Source organism: Rhea pennata, chromosome 4 (genome assembly GCF_028389875.1).
Source record: "Rhea pennata isolate bPtePen1 chromosome 4, bPtePen1.pri, whole genome shotgun sequence".
In the NCBI taxonomy this organism is placed as follows: Eukaryota; Metazoa; Chordata; class Aves; order Rheiformes; family Rheidae; genus Rhea; species Rhea pennata.
Genome location: NC_084666.1, coordinates 29,933,117 through 29,947,846, shown reverse-complemented (window position 1 = coordinate 29,947,846; position 14,730 = coordinate 29,933,117). Strand labels below are relative to the sequence as shown.

The window sequence follows — 14,730 nt, the reverse complement described above, 5'->3', positions numbered from 1 at the left end:
TATTTCTGTGGAGCAAATTCTTAAAATCTTTATGGGCATTTCCATGAAAATGTTAGCTCTGTTATCAGTAGCAGTCCACAAAAATCCCAAATTAGTTACTTAATTAACTACTCTTAGGAATTACTAGGAAAGCAATAGAGAGAAAAGCAAAGTACATCGTTTCCACTTGAACTGGAAAAGGGTCAGAGAGGGTGGTCAGCAAGGATTACATGAACCAAGGTGTCTTGGGTAAGAGGCTACTATGGAGGGGTAGGAAAGAGCCTCGAGTGACATGTGGATAGGGACTGACTGCTCATTGCTGCTGCCAGCAGAAAGACCAGGGGGCACCAAGAGAAACCAGAACATGGCAGGTTCAGAAAACACCAAAGCAGTTAATTTTTCACCCAGTCTATGATACCAGATAACTCTGGTTCATAGGACACTCTTGATGCTGAAAGTAGAGAAAATGAATTGAGTTTATGGAAGAGAAATCCACTGAAGGTTACCAAACACACCGAAACTACCCTGGCTCAAGATATGTCACTGCTGGAAATGGTTGGAGGCCAAGAGAGTATTCAGAAGTTAGGTCATACATACTTGCTCTGTTTTCATACTGTTTTCTAGGCATAGGCTTTGGCCACAGCTGGAGATGAAATATTGGGCTAGACAAACCTTTTGTTTGACTCAGTACTGCTGCTCTTATGTTCTTGTGCACATATGCATTTCTATTAGAGCATATTTAAGAGTGGTAACTTCCTGTAGGATTCCGTGCATAGAAGGGACCAATTGCCTATGTACCATGGATTTTAAAAATTAATACCAGCTTTATTTTGTTTAAGGTTTATAGTATCTTGATTATATTATTTTGTGTAAACCCATACAATATAGTATAAGTGAGTCTTCAGAATACCTGAAAATATAGTTATGGATAGGTATAGACATGTTCCCTGCTCCGAGGCTCTGTTGCTTATAAGGATGGAATTTACCAGTAAGATTTATTAGCAACACTATAGGTTTTACTTGGAGTCACTTGAGCAAAAATATTGACCTAATATCTTTATTCCACGTTCTTATGTTATTTTGTACACAGTTGCCAAACCTTATTCTTTGTTTCAATACTTCCACAGTGCCACTAAGTGCCACTTATCTTCAATAAAAAAATCTTCAACATAATCAAAACTGGAAATCTGGTATGCAATATAAGTTTACTATTTTGTCAGCTTTGGCTTTTTGAACCTTATCTTTTCAAAGGCTTAGGCCCTGCTAAACCCTACAAAAACTGTAATTTCAGAATTGATCAGCTAAGCCAGCACGTAGGGGTAAGGTTTGTAAGTGCTTGGGGTTTAAATATGAATTTAGAAAATTCTGCTAAGTAACTGCTTACATCTTCAGGTATATACTGCCAAAGAACTGACCTTATGGTTTTACAATATTAAGGTCTTTGAACAACTAACATTTAAACCAATTAAGACAACCCAGAAACTTGACAGCAGTTTTTCCCTTATCAAATATATTTACTGATGTTTTGCTTCTAACTCTGCACTTTTATCCAGAGGTCTGGCTTTATTTCTCTTCTTGCAGAATTTCAATCATAATCTTGCACATTTGATATATGATAAATAATGCCCAACATGCAGCTTTCTAAGGTAAACTTTTCTTTACCTGCTTTTTAACTGCTAGGTGTTACAGATAAGATGATCTATCTGTCTTTGTTCAATTTCTCTGCATTTTATTTAACTTATTTTTCTCATGCATGAACAATTAGATCTAAAACCTACTCATCTTAACTGGAGTCTTTCAGTTGACTCCTGAGGTTTGCATCAGGTCATAATGGCAAGTGTGTGGTGCTGAATAATATTCTTGTATAGCAAGCCAGATTTTTCTCTAATTTAACCACATCCCTTCCATAGAGATGCTGTGGATAAATTCACTTGTGGCATAAACAGCAGTATTGGTTTTATGAGAACTGGTCTGACTTGGAAGATGGATATAAAAGGTAAAGTAATGTAACCTGCATCAGTTAAATGAGAATAGCAATACTGAAAGCATGAAAGAGAAGTATAACAGGGAAAACAATTTACAGGGATTTGTAAAAGTACCTAAATATTATATTATGCTTATCAATACTTCTTATATTCATAATAATTTTATAAAAATAAGAAGAAGAGCAGGACTTATGATCTTCCACTCTTATGATCTCCCACTCTTCCTGTCCCTGGCACACCAAAAAGCATGGTATAATTAGCCAGAGATAAAAGGTAAATTTGGTTATTGAAGAGCATGGGTTACTGAGCACCTACAAAAAGTACATGAACTCCAAATCTGGGTGGAAAAAGCATTGCATCTCAAAAAAACCAATGTCTACTCTAGGGTAAGTAATTTTATTCTTTCCATTTGCTAATATATTTCATTTTATGCTTTTTAAATTTTTTTCTCTCTCTTCAGTTTTTTATTCTGTATCTCTATGGACTTCTCTGGTTTGCATAGGTGTCATTGGTGACTTGGATTCTGGTCCCAGAGCACCTTTTCCCAGTTGGGAAGACTTCAAAATTTGATGCGACTCTGATGCAGTGATCTCTAAAGCCAGATCAGCAACAAGAACTGAAATAATGAAACTGAGGTAAGATATTTGCTGGGCATGTTCCTTGGCCTGACAGCTTGCTCTGACATTTAGCTCTTACAGGTAGTTGCTGCTCTCTGATTTCCAAGTATCTCCTTTCACCTACAGAACTGTTCTAGCAAATTTTGGGGTTACTTTTATGTTCTAACTTAGGGTCTCCTTATCTATATTATAAATTCAAGAGAGTTATGGAAATGCTAAAGATGTGAGATGATTCAGAATATTAGTCAAGAATTATTTCCTGTAAATTTCTATTTTTCTCCTGAATCTGATGTCTTCTTATGACATGACTGACCTCATTTCAGACTTCCTTTCAGTTCAAAATATGTTTTGGGGCTTCTTTTGGCAGCCTCAGACAGAAATGTGGTTGCTGAGGAGCATAAATGATGTGAATCTGTAATGCTTAATGTTCCATTACCACATTTGCCATTTAGTTTTGCTTTTAGATTTATGCACATTATTAATGTATACTTAGAAATCCATTGTGATAGGGACTTTTTACAGCAACTCAGTCAACTTGGGCTGAGGGAAGAGGATATATTATCAGGATTATTTTTAGAAATACGATGTGTTAAAACCTATTTTTAGAATTTTTCTGTTATAATTCTTTTCTAAAATCTTTTCCTGAATCTTAAGAAGCCTGAAATACGTCAAGCTTTTTGACAATTTATGAATGATCTTTGTTTATATAATGTTAATCTTTTTAAAGAAAAAAGATTAGGTCAGATAATATTTTTGATAGATAAAATATCATAAAAATGGACAATTTATATGAGAAGTAAAATTTTGAAATAGAAGTTATATAGTTTCTTTTTTGGAATAGCTTCTATAGTGTAAGTGATGAGGAAGACTGGGAGGGACACAGAGATGCCTACTGCTGAGTTGCTATTGTTACTGATCCATGTTGTCCTTTCCAAATTTCTTATATTGTCTAGTATGTTACCAGTATTATTTATTATACATGTGTAGGGAATTAGTTGTCCTGACTCCACAATGCAAGGAATAAGGGAGAGCAAATTTTTGATTTTGCATGTTATTTTATTTTGGTGTTAGGACGTTTTCATTAACTTCCCTGTTATCACCCTGGTAGTATGATCTTACCTCTGCTGAGACAAACAATCAGCTTTCCTCCGCCACTATCCCAGACGAAAAAGACTGTACTGAATTTCAGTAGCTGGAGGCTCTGCTCAGTTTGTGGTGATTTTTTCTGCCAGAACCAGTTTCATTGCCATGGTCTAAAGGACCCATCTATTTGTTTTTAATCTCCAGAGGATCCTTTCAATTCACTTACAGTTTTGGCCTGTTGTAGCATGTAGCCTTAACTAAACACTGTAGAGAGCAACCTCACTTTTCGTAATGACTTTTAAGAAATATAAATGACAAGACAGATTATAGAGAATTTCTGAGAAACACAAAGAAATACTATAACATTTTGCTTTCTCTCAAAATGTAGAACTGTGAACTTGGCAGGAACTTACTGAGCAGTCATTCAACATCTGGATAGTAACTGGATTTTTCCAGACTAGATTACATGATTTAGCCTTCCTGGGCTGTGGCGCTTCATCACTGGAGTGCAGAAACTGCCAAAGATGTGGATTGTAGTTGCTGAGCTGAGTGCCATTTGGCGGTGCATGGTGTTACTGACACTATGTGTGGAAGCTTCTTGTAAGCTGGTAGAAAGCTGGGGAAAATTCAGGCATAGAGTCCTTCACAAATCTGTCATCCATCCTATTCACCTATGTTTATACATATTTATGTATATTTGGCCTCTGTATTCTGGGCCAACCAGTAACAGCGATGCTCATGAGATCTATGTTTAACGTATGTTTCATAGTACAAAAAGGAAGCACTGCAACAAAGTAAGGACATTATTCATGATGGATGAGCCCAGTGAAGAACATAATAAAATGTGACATGTAGGGGCATGGCTATGCAAACCCTTTAAATCAGCATAAGCTGTTGTTGCTGTTGATAGAAGCTGTTGTAGGTCCCTTAACCCTTGGCACTTATAATCTTTGTGCCAGCACAAGAGTTTGTGTAGCTGCATGGAAAGCTGGGCTGGGGACTTAATTCAAGTTGAAACTAATCCAACAGCAGCAAGAAGAGATGAGCTGTCTGGACTGGTTTGTTATTTGGCCTCACAGTTGCTTTTGCCAGCAAAAGAAGAGGTCAGTTTAGATGAAGGAGCAGCAGCAAAGGCAGATGGAACAATTTCTGGCTTATTTATCTTAAAGTAAAATTCTAGTGAACAGTCAAACCCCCTACGGGAAGTCTTCCCAGTCTATTCCTGTAGTTCAGTCTTTTCTCCAAACAGCAGAATCCTGACACTTTTAGTCCCTCCTCATAAAATAAGTGGATAATACATTTTGATATTTACTAGTTCTAATTTCTTTTCTAATATGTTGCCAAGTGTCTAGTCCTATTCCCTTTTAGGACCCATAAGATTTATTCTCTTTAATATTGTTGAAAAATAAAAATAATTGTAAAGGGATTTGGTGAACACTGAATATTATATACATTTGGAAGTAGCAAAACAATATTTAGCAGGGCAGGCTCTTTTCAGTGTCTAAATATGTTGTGGAGTTCCCAACAGCTGAGTGGTTTCTTTCCACGAAGTTGCAATTTTAGTTAGGCAGATTATGACATCTGGTCATGAGTTTACAAAAAGGATTTTCTGTGGTAGATGAAAACTGCAATCTGTCTCGTACGGAGTATATGGTGAAAAATGTCCCAGGACTGGGATTATGCTTATGTATTTCAGAACATATGCATGATTTGCTGAGAATTTCTCTGGTCCTTTTTTTTATTTACTTTGCCTATGCGGCTAAATTTGACATGCTATGTATCTTGTAAACTGTAAAAAGAGATAGTCCTATTTTCTGTTAGTAATAGTAATAAACAGTTAACTATTACTCTGCATGTTTATACCACTTTGTGGGAAAATGCTATTATTTTAAGACAACTTAATTATTTTGAAATAACACTGAAACTGAATAAAAATTCACCTTTACATAATGAATCCAAAATATGTAAATTGAGGCCAAGAAGTCAGGTGTCTGTCCAGGAGACATGTTGGGAGCTCATTAGTTCCCAGATTAGAGCCCATGAGAACGCTTGATCTCACACAGACCTCAGCAAGTTCTGCTCTAGCTTCATCTTGTAGCCCCGTGGTTTCAGCACATAACCGGGTGTTGTAATTAGAAGAATTTCCAGCAGATGGTGTTGCGCGATACCTAATGGACCGATGCCCAGGCAGAAAGAGGGAAAAAAAGCCCACGTTGTTTCATTTTGCGAGGTTCTCGTGAAAGCATTACTCATAAGAAAATGGACATATAATTGGAGCAGCGACCGAAATCATTGCTGAAGTGACATAAGAACTTTTCTTCCTTAGAGCTGGTACAGTATTTTATAAGGAAACAGCTTTCTTCAGTTTTCTCTAGTTCTTGCCTGTTACCAGTCTGAAGAGGTAAACAAAAGTAGATTAAAACATGTATTTTAAAGATACTTACACATATAAGGACACAAAAATCTTTATTGAAGATTACATCTCATGTCTAACAGCTATAGTAATATACTGGTACTTTACTAGAAGACAGTTTCTTTCCAAAAATTGTGGTTCATACGTATCGGCATAAATTTCTCATCTGGTCTTAGCCACTTCAGTATGATAATTTGTGCTTCGTAAATCCTGATCATGTTATATTTAAGTACAAATACTATACCCATAGCAGAAATCAATGCTGTTCTGAAGGAAGTCCTGTGTAGTATGATCTTGGTATAAAGGCTGCATTTTGCACTTGCCTTAGCCCTTGACAGATTCAACATAGTGACCAATGTGGGATATACTACAATACTCTAATAAGCGCTTGAATGAAAAAAGAAAAGCTTTTGGTTTCATAGTCTGATGCAAATGAAAGAATGCTCTCCAGATTACTGTTGGAAAGGAACCATTCACTGATAGTCCAAGTGCTGTAAATATAACCTATTTCCCGAGTTGCACGTAGAAGTCACCTCTAATGTAGATTAGGATACATATCTGATCTGAGCTTCAGGTTGTACTTCGTAGCACTCCAAACTTCCTTATTTTGGAATTATTTTGCTCTTGTTTTTGAAGAACTTTGAGTTGAAACACTCTTCCTGATTTTAGCTATCCAGAGCCTTGCACCTGGGTAAGACTTCATTCTCTGATTAATCTAGATGCTGTGTTAGGCTACCCAAGGGTGCCTTTGGAAAGCAGCTGCCACTCAGGCTTTGGCAACTGCAATGCTGGAGAGGGAACGAAGCTGCATTCCCAGGGAAAGTGGTCTGTGGACAACCTTGTTTACGGCTTTATAACAAACTTTGAATAGTACCTGGTTGAAAACACTGTCATTTTCCTTTAAAAAAGAATCAAGAAAATTGGCTGAGGGATATTGTATACTGTTCGCCCTTCCAAATTTTCAGTCGCTCACATTCATTCATGTCCTTATGCTTCAAATACACAATGATTTAACACACCTGCACTTTGAAAAATCAGACCAAGGTAACTTTATATATCCCATTAAAAGCCAGGTTGTAGAAAGGTTTAATATGTTGAATTGTCCACCATTTCATTTTTTAAATAAAGATCTCATAACTGAATAGTAAGAGCTGGAATATTTTGTGGTCTCTTGGCAATAAGAAGACTACAAACTTGTAAGTTCATGGATCATTTTTTTGTTTCAAAAAAGTGTGGGGTGTCAGTCTTAGACCTGAATGTTCTTAAAACTGACTTCGCAAAATCTGCTTCTTTTCCAGTGGAAATTCATCATTCTTGTGTCATTCTTCTGATTCCCCCAAATTTTCTCTTGCTTTGAGGCTTATCTTTGCCACTGTATGCCACTGATTTTCCAAGACATTGGCCTCCCACCGATTTTTCTCCTGAGGAGAGACATTTTCATTTCATAATAATCCTCTTCGACCTTTTTTCAACTCCTATTGCTACATGGTCCAACTTTCTTTGTTTCTATGTCCACTTTTCATGGACATTTTGTGGGTGATTCTTTTTCCTATTGTTTTTCAGCACACACATAAAAGAAGGAAAGATTCTAACAGTTAGAGGCTTACCAATATCCCACAAAAATACTGGCATCTGGCAGCATTCTGTGTGGTTTTGGCTTGTCAGCTCCCTCCCACCCTACAAAGTAAAAAGGCTACAAAGATTTTCCTGTATATCTATATCTGAGTGCTGCTGCCTCCTGAAGCTTAATTTTCTCTTGACTAAAATATGACCCTCACTTACTATTACACATGAGAAAAGGTTGCCATAAATTAATCATTTGTTTCATTTATATCCCAAGCACATCACAATATCCATCTTCTTTCCACCCTAACTCTGAATTTTTGTGAGGTTTCCTTTTTTAATATGAAAAAAATAGGAATTAAGTATGAAATCTCACAAAGCTACATTAATTTTTGAAGTAAATCTATTGGTTTAAGTTAAGCTGAAATAACTGTTCAGTTTAGTTTATTTCCCTCAAATGTTGTCCAGCTGGGACAATCACCACAGAAACATAATTATTCACACTCCTGGCAGCACTTCTTTACTTTCAGCACTCTCACATTCTCTCAACTTTTTTCTTTACAACACATTTTTGGCTTCCTCTGACTATTTTATTCCTGACCACTAGGCATCAGCATTGCTCTCACTGTATAATATTTCGTAGCTAAGAAATGCTGCTGTTTAACTTCAGCGTCAACAAGGGACTGATTCACTGTTGGAGCGTGAGGCTTCGGTGTGCGTTTCTGTAACAAATGATCTTGAACACTGTCAGACCAAAGTTTTAAAGAAAACTCAAGATGAGTAATTAGCTGGTGTCTGCTATATGTGCATATATGTACTACGTGTATATTTATATGGCCTGTGAAAGGAACAGTAGTATATAGTGCTTTGAAAGCAGGAAATTTCCAAAAGCTCAAAAACCAAACATTAGCGAATCAAAGTGCAGAGGGGATTTGAACAGAACAGTGAGAATAAGAACATTCATTTTATTAAATGTCACAATCTTGTGATCAAAAAAGAAGCTTCTCCTGAGGACTGTGAAAGATAATAAAATAAGAATTAAGGAACATGGAGAAAAATTAGGGATCATTTCTGGAAAGACAAAACACAAAAAGAGCAAATCTGGAAAGACCAGAAGGACTTCTAGTTACCCTAAGTGTCTTATGATAGCACCGGAGCACTTCAGGTACAATTGATTGAATGTTTAAATTTAATCTAGAAAAAGCAGAAATCCTTATTATATATTTCTGTTCTTGTTGGGAAGAATCCATTTGATAGGAATCACATCCTATGTGATAATGAAGAAATATTTTTCGTTCTTGGAGTAATTAGGAGGATTGCTAAAAAATGACTAGTAAATTTTTAAAAATAAATACTAAAATATGGCCAGATATCTTGTATCCATTGAAGTGATTACTCTATTGCTCTTCAGACAACTAGTTTTGACTGGTCAAAAGCTAGGATACCAACAAAGGATGCTGAAAAAATACAAAGAGTAACTCAGCTGCTTGGTAATTTAGATAAACTTCTTTTTATATACTTTTGTTATAGCTGTATTTAAAGCCATGGAGAGGATGCAGGGCATTTTTACGTGTTGGTGCACAGCAACCTGGAAAATAGCAAACTGGAAACGGTGTGGCTTTATAATGGATAGCTAACTCAACATGAAATCCCATAGAGATACCTACTGAGAAAGCAGCCAGAATTGCTATTATTAATCTGTGGAAGTACGAAACAGGAATATCAGGGAAGACCTGAATTAAAGAATAATATTGAAAATTTGGGAAGAGTCAAAGAAAAGATGCAGGAATGATTAAAGGACTAGGACAACATACATTAAGAAACTCAAAGAGACTTTTTATGTTAATAATCAAAAACGTCGAGTATGATATGATCACAGCCTACAGATATTTATACAAGGAACAGGTCCTAGAGTCTGAGGCAGTTGTCTGACTCAAATTGGCTCCCTGCAGAACCAGTTTTAGTAGCTCTGCATTGGTAGCACAGTTAATCTGAACCTGGACCTGGAAATTTGAAATGTAAAATACTTTCTTTGTAATTCTTTCCTGAATGAAAAAAGCTTTGCTTTCAAAAAATGGGCGTGATTATTGTTTTACTAGATTTATCCGCTAAGCACACAAAGTAGACACTGTTACATTCTCAAGCATGTTGTATGTTTACCATTAAATTCGTTCTACTGTTCTTTTCTTTAAATTTGCTCTTACATAGTAGCTGTTTATGTTAAGATTTTTTATATTCATTCCACTGTTATTCAAATATATTAAAGTACAAGTTTTTGTATAATAGCATATTTAACAACTTTAAGAAATATTTCACTGAGAAATATTGACCTTATATGACAGTTCTCTTCTGTCATATCAATTCATTTTTAGTAACTTGGACCTGGTGATTTTTTTGTTTAAAATGGGGTAATACTTCTAAGTGAAGGAACACTTAAAATATCTGACTTGTATGCATAGGCAGGATAATGCCAGCATCTTAAAACTGATCAAGGACAAGCATCATTCCTTGCTAAATACACAGCAGTGAAATTCATTTTATTTGGAAAGAACCACAAAGCTTGAATGAAGAGTGGATCATTTTGAAGTGTTCAAGGTAACCATATTTAGGAGAAAATCATGAAATGTGGAACATTTAACCTTAGTAAGCTAAAGCTCACTAATGAGGTCTTCTATAGGAATTAACATAGGAACCTGTACTTTCAACTCAACACACCCTCCAGACTGATGTAACATGTTCTACCTCTGAAAGATGTTAGCTATGTTAGCACAGCCCTGGGCTTGAGTGCATGTATTCCCTGTGGTCTAATGTCATTATGTGGCTTCTGGACTGGAGTTGCATGCAGCTGGCTTGAAGCATGGGCAGAGCAAACACAATTGCATCCATCCAAATAGACCTGCCTTATGGTACTAAAGAAAGGAGGTACCGGAACAGCCTTCCAATAGCAGCAGGAGTGGCCAAAAAACTCCAAACTTCTGAATTTGCTCTGTTGAGTATGAAATTTGTTGAGTTCATGGCTGTAATTATATGATATTATTTTGTGATATGCAGGAGATGACTGTTCTTGAGGAAGGAAGAGTTCACCTGTCTTATGTCCTACAGAATATGTCCCTATGATTTAGCTTCACAGCAGCTTATCAGTGATGTGCAGATCTCCGAGTAGATACAGTTACACACTTAATTAAATGAAATAGGTGTTATTTTGTTTCTGTATTATGGAACAAACAGTAGCCGAGTGTTTATGTGTGTGAAAGAAACTGAATTTTGTAGCAGGCATATGCCTTGAGCTGTTCTCTTTCTCAGCATGCACATTAAATTTGCCTGGTCCAGCTACTGCTGTAGTAGCCTTAAGAGTCAAAACACAAAATTACTTCAACTGAAAATTCTTGCAGACACAATGATCTTTCCTAGGGTTGGTTCTATATCCCAATTCCATGGCCTGCAAAAGGTGTCTTGGATTGCCCTCTCTCTAAATGGTATTTGAAAGTCCCTCTCCATTCTTCATTCAAAAGCAAGAATATGAAATACTTTCCACTTCTCCCCTAGATTTGCTCTTAGTTTTGGGAGAAAACTGATTGACTGGAAGGGAGGGGAGCTTTTCTCACTCTGCATTTCTGAGCTTCTGATGGTGGCGCCTTAAAAAGAGCACAGAGTTATCTTAGGAATATTTTTCTCTTTCCATGTAGCTTCCTGTGATACCTCCAAAGTCTTTGTTTTTATCCTTCTCTTTGTGGAGGAGGGATTGCCATGGCTTCAAACTGCGTTAATTTGCTTTTGTTCTAAAAGCCCATACATATTACAAGAAAGATAAAGTCATTTGAGGGGAATAACACGAGGGAAATTATCAGATTGGGTTGTCATCTTGTTGCAATGTAATACGGTTTTGTTTAGTTAAGCAGCAGATGTATCATGAAATTAGACTCCATAAATCATTTATCAGATCATTTTTAATGTTATTCCATATCTGTCTAATCTTTATAGGGAGATTTTCTTCCTAATCCTTGGTCCAATTTGATTTAAAACAAAAATATGTCTGGATTTTGCAGGACAGAAGCCCTAAAAAATTAAATTTTTATGGCTTCTGGACTTAAAAAGAATTGAATCAGGCACCTTATGAGTACATCGGTCCTTCCTCTGCAGATTTCCTTAAATTGACCCATATTACTGTATAATTTCCAGTTACTGCTGTTTGGTTGGAAAAGAGTAGATCACAGGAAAAACAATATGGATATAATGATTAAGATATAAAATTTTATTGTAACATAATTGTGAAATTTTAATTACATTAAAATTGATAGGTTTAGCAAATGCACACAGTGAAAAATATTATATTATATTATATTCACAAACTTTTTAGCATCTACCCCTTTCTTTCATACTATACTCATTTTCCCACTGTCCCTCTTGGTCCTCAAATCAATGGCTTCTGTAAGGGTTAGTACAGTGAGCTGTCAGCATCCTGAGTCTGTCCTGGAGAGGGGTACAATGCTGGTGGTTTCTTCTTGCTCACTTTAGAATCTGCTTGGGGTCATTTTTGTACATTTGTTAACACGCAGTACATCTTGCTCTTTCTTCGTTGTTTCACAAGTCCGCATTGCATTAGAATTTGCTGTCTATGATGTGTTTTATGAGCAGTGGATGCTTGTTCTTTGTTCTCTTTGTTGCCTCTAAAATCAGTTTTGCTGCACTCCCAAGGCTGCATTCCTCTGACGACCAGTAATTGTTCGTGTGAGTTGTTTATAGCCCTGGAGCCTCCAGTGTCATCCTGTACTTTCAGGGGCCCTGCTGTCATCCCATACCTACATGCCTCTGGGCTGCATTTTTATTCTGTAGTCCAGTGAAGACAGCTCATTCTGCATAGAGTATCTACTTGTCGTTACTGTCTGTTAATTAGGAGATGTGTGTGTGTGTGTGTGTGTGTGTGTTATACCACACACTTGCACTCAGCAACAGCTAAAACAAAGTAGGTAGTAGTTACCTGATCATTAGATAATTGCTGCTAAGCAAGTTGAAACGCAGCTCTAGGCAGGCCAGGATAAGTCCAGACAGAGCCTGACCAGTCTGAATGCCTGTGTGTTTAGCTTCACCAAAAGGCTGTTACAGGCAATAGCAACGCTGTATTTGCGGCGCTGCAAGACTGCCTCTGTAGGTTGGTCACGGCCATGTGAAGTCTAGCAAGCCTGCTGGAGAAGCTACCTCAATAGGCCGTGTGGTCACAAGTCATCTGCACCCTTCACAGCCTCCATTAGTTTAATGACATCGATATTTCTTTGGGTGTTACACCTACACTCTACAAATGCCTTTCACATTTTAGAGGAAAAAGTATGAACTATGGCTAATAGGAGTTGTGGGAAGAGCCAGGATACTGCTTCTGCATTTGTTTTGTCACTGCTAGATTAAGTTCAATTTTCAATATTTTTACTTACTTTATATATTACTGAAAGACCAATAGGTCCCAATTAAAAAGGGTAATTCACTTCTATATCAGTAAAAAAAACTCAATTTCTTTTAAATGTTTCAGAGCAGAGTAGGAAGTTTATTAACAAGTCTAATATCTTTCTTTCATTTTTCAACAGGAGATTCACAATGTTCTTTTTATGGCCAGCAGAAAAAACAGACTCTCTTGTTCACTACTCCCTCTGAAGATATTACAGATTGTTGTTAGTAAAAGGTAACAACCAAATATTAAAGAAGGATAATTTTTTCTTGCAACTTTAGGGAGAATTTTTTAATAACTAAGTGCAAATGTAGCATGTTTTAATAGCTCGGGAAATCATTGTTTTGCAGAATTGTTGCTGTATTTGTTTGCCTTTCTATATCTCCATTATATAGCTAGTGTTGTCTGGGGTTTGCACTGGGACAGCTTCAAGTGAATTCTAGTTTTCTGAGTTCAGTGGAGTTACTAAAAGAAAAGAAAGATTAGAAAGAAAGGAAAGATGAGAAGAGAAGAAAAGAAAGCAAATGAGCAAAGTTTTGCAGACTAAAATCTCAGTTGTGAGGTAGTCATTCTTAGTATCGTCACCCCTCTCTTCATGTAAATGCTCTGAATATGAGAGGTGGATTTTTAGAAGAGCCTGTGATCTTGGTGCCAAGGTGGTTCTAGGCACCTGTTTGTTTAACTGTTGGGTACCTTCTGCTAAGCCCACAGTACGATACCGAAGACCTCTACAAAGAATGATTTGAATTAAGTACCTAAAAATGACTAGAGGGCTCAGGGCAACAGGGAATACCAAGGAGAGAAGTGTGGTGAATTTACTACTCCTTTCAGCTCTGTCAGTGAATTACCTGTTATTTTAATGAGCCCAGGACCTGGTACACATCTGATCAATGTGTGGACTTTTAAAGTTGTGGTCTTTGTGTTTTACAATACATCTAAAGTTTTTACAGGTATTAGAACTATTTCATGGTCCTCAGTGAACATATGGAATGGATATTCTCTTTCCTTCTGTCTCTCCCTTTTCCCCTCAACATTTAACTGTTGCATTGTGGCTTGCTATTGTGGAGGACTGGGTTCTGTGATCTAGGTGAGCCATCCAGTCATGCAGTCTAAACTATCCTGTGAGCTGTGGCTTGGATGCTCTCTTAGACAGCAGGAGATACAAGTTTAAGTCTTCTTAGGTTGAGAACTCCTTCATTTCCCTGTTCGTGCTTGCACATAAAGCAACCTCTGAGTAGCTCTATGAAAGCAGGATGTAGGTGTTTGCTCATAAGTCCAGAAGCAAAAATATAGCACTCAGGAGAAATGTAGGCACAGGGCTATATCTTGATACTTAGACTGGAAGCACTCACTGAAAATTGGAAGTAGATGTAACATATCAGTAGTTAATCATCAGAGGTTTGTTAAGTAAGGAGACTCTTTAAAGACTGCAAAGATGATTGATGTTAACTCAAGAGCCAGCTAGGAAGCAGTGAAGAATTACAGGGTCAAAACTTATGGCTAAGATTTCATATTTTGATTAAAGTTGATTAAAGGCTGATTAAAGAGCCCAGAGGATGTAAAAGGGCAAGCATCTTCTACATACATGAAAGTTCTGGGTATTCAGAGGAACCTCAGAATATACTGCTGCTATTTTCATGCTAATACTGTTCT

At 36.8% G+C, this 14,730-nt stretch overlaps 1 protein-coding gene across 3 annotated transcripts in view; it reads left to right on the top strand.

The window, feature by feature from the left end:
• NMU (neuromedin U) overlaps positions 1-14,730 on the top strand; it is an 81,139-nt gene that overhangs the window by 15,641 nt on the left and 50,768 nt on the right. For all 3 annotated transcript variants that reach the window (XM_062575588.1, XM_062575589.1, XM_062575587.1), the window contains exons 2-3: positions 2,467-2,599; positions 13,217-13,311. The gene's annotated coding sequence lies outside the window, so the exon portion shown is untranslated. The remainder of the gene's footprint in view (positions 1-2,466; positions 2,600-13,216; positions 13,312-14,730) is intronic.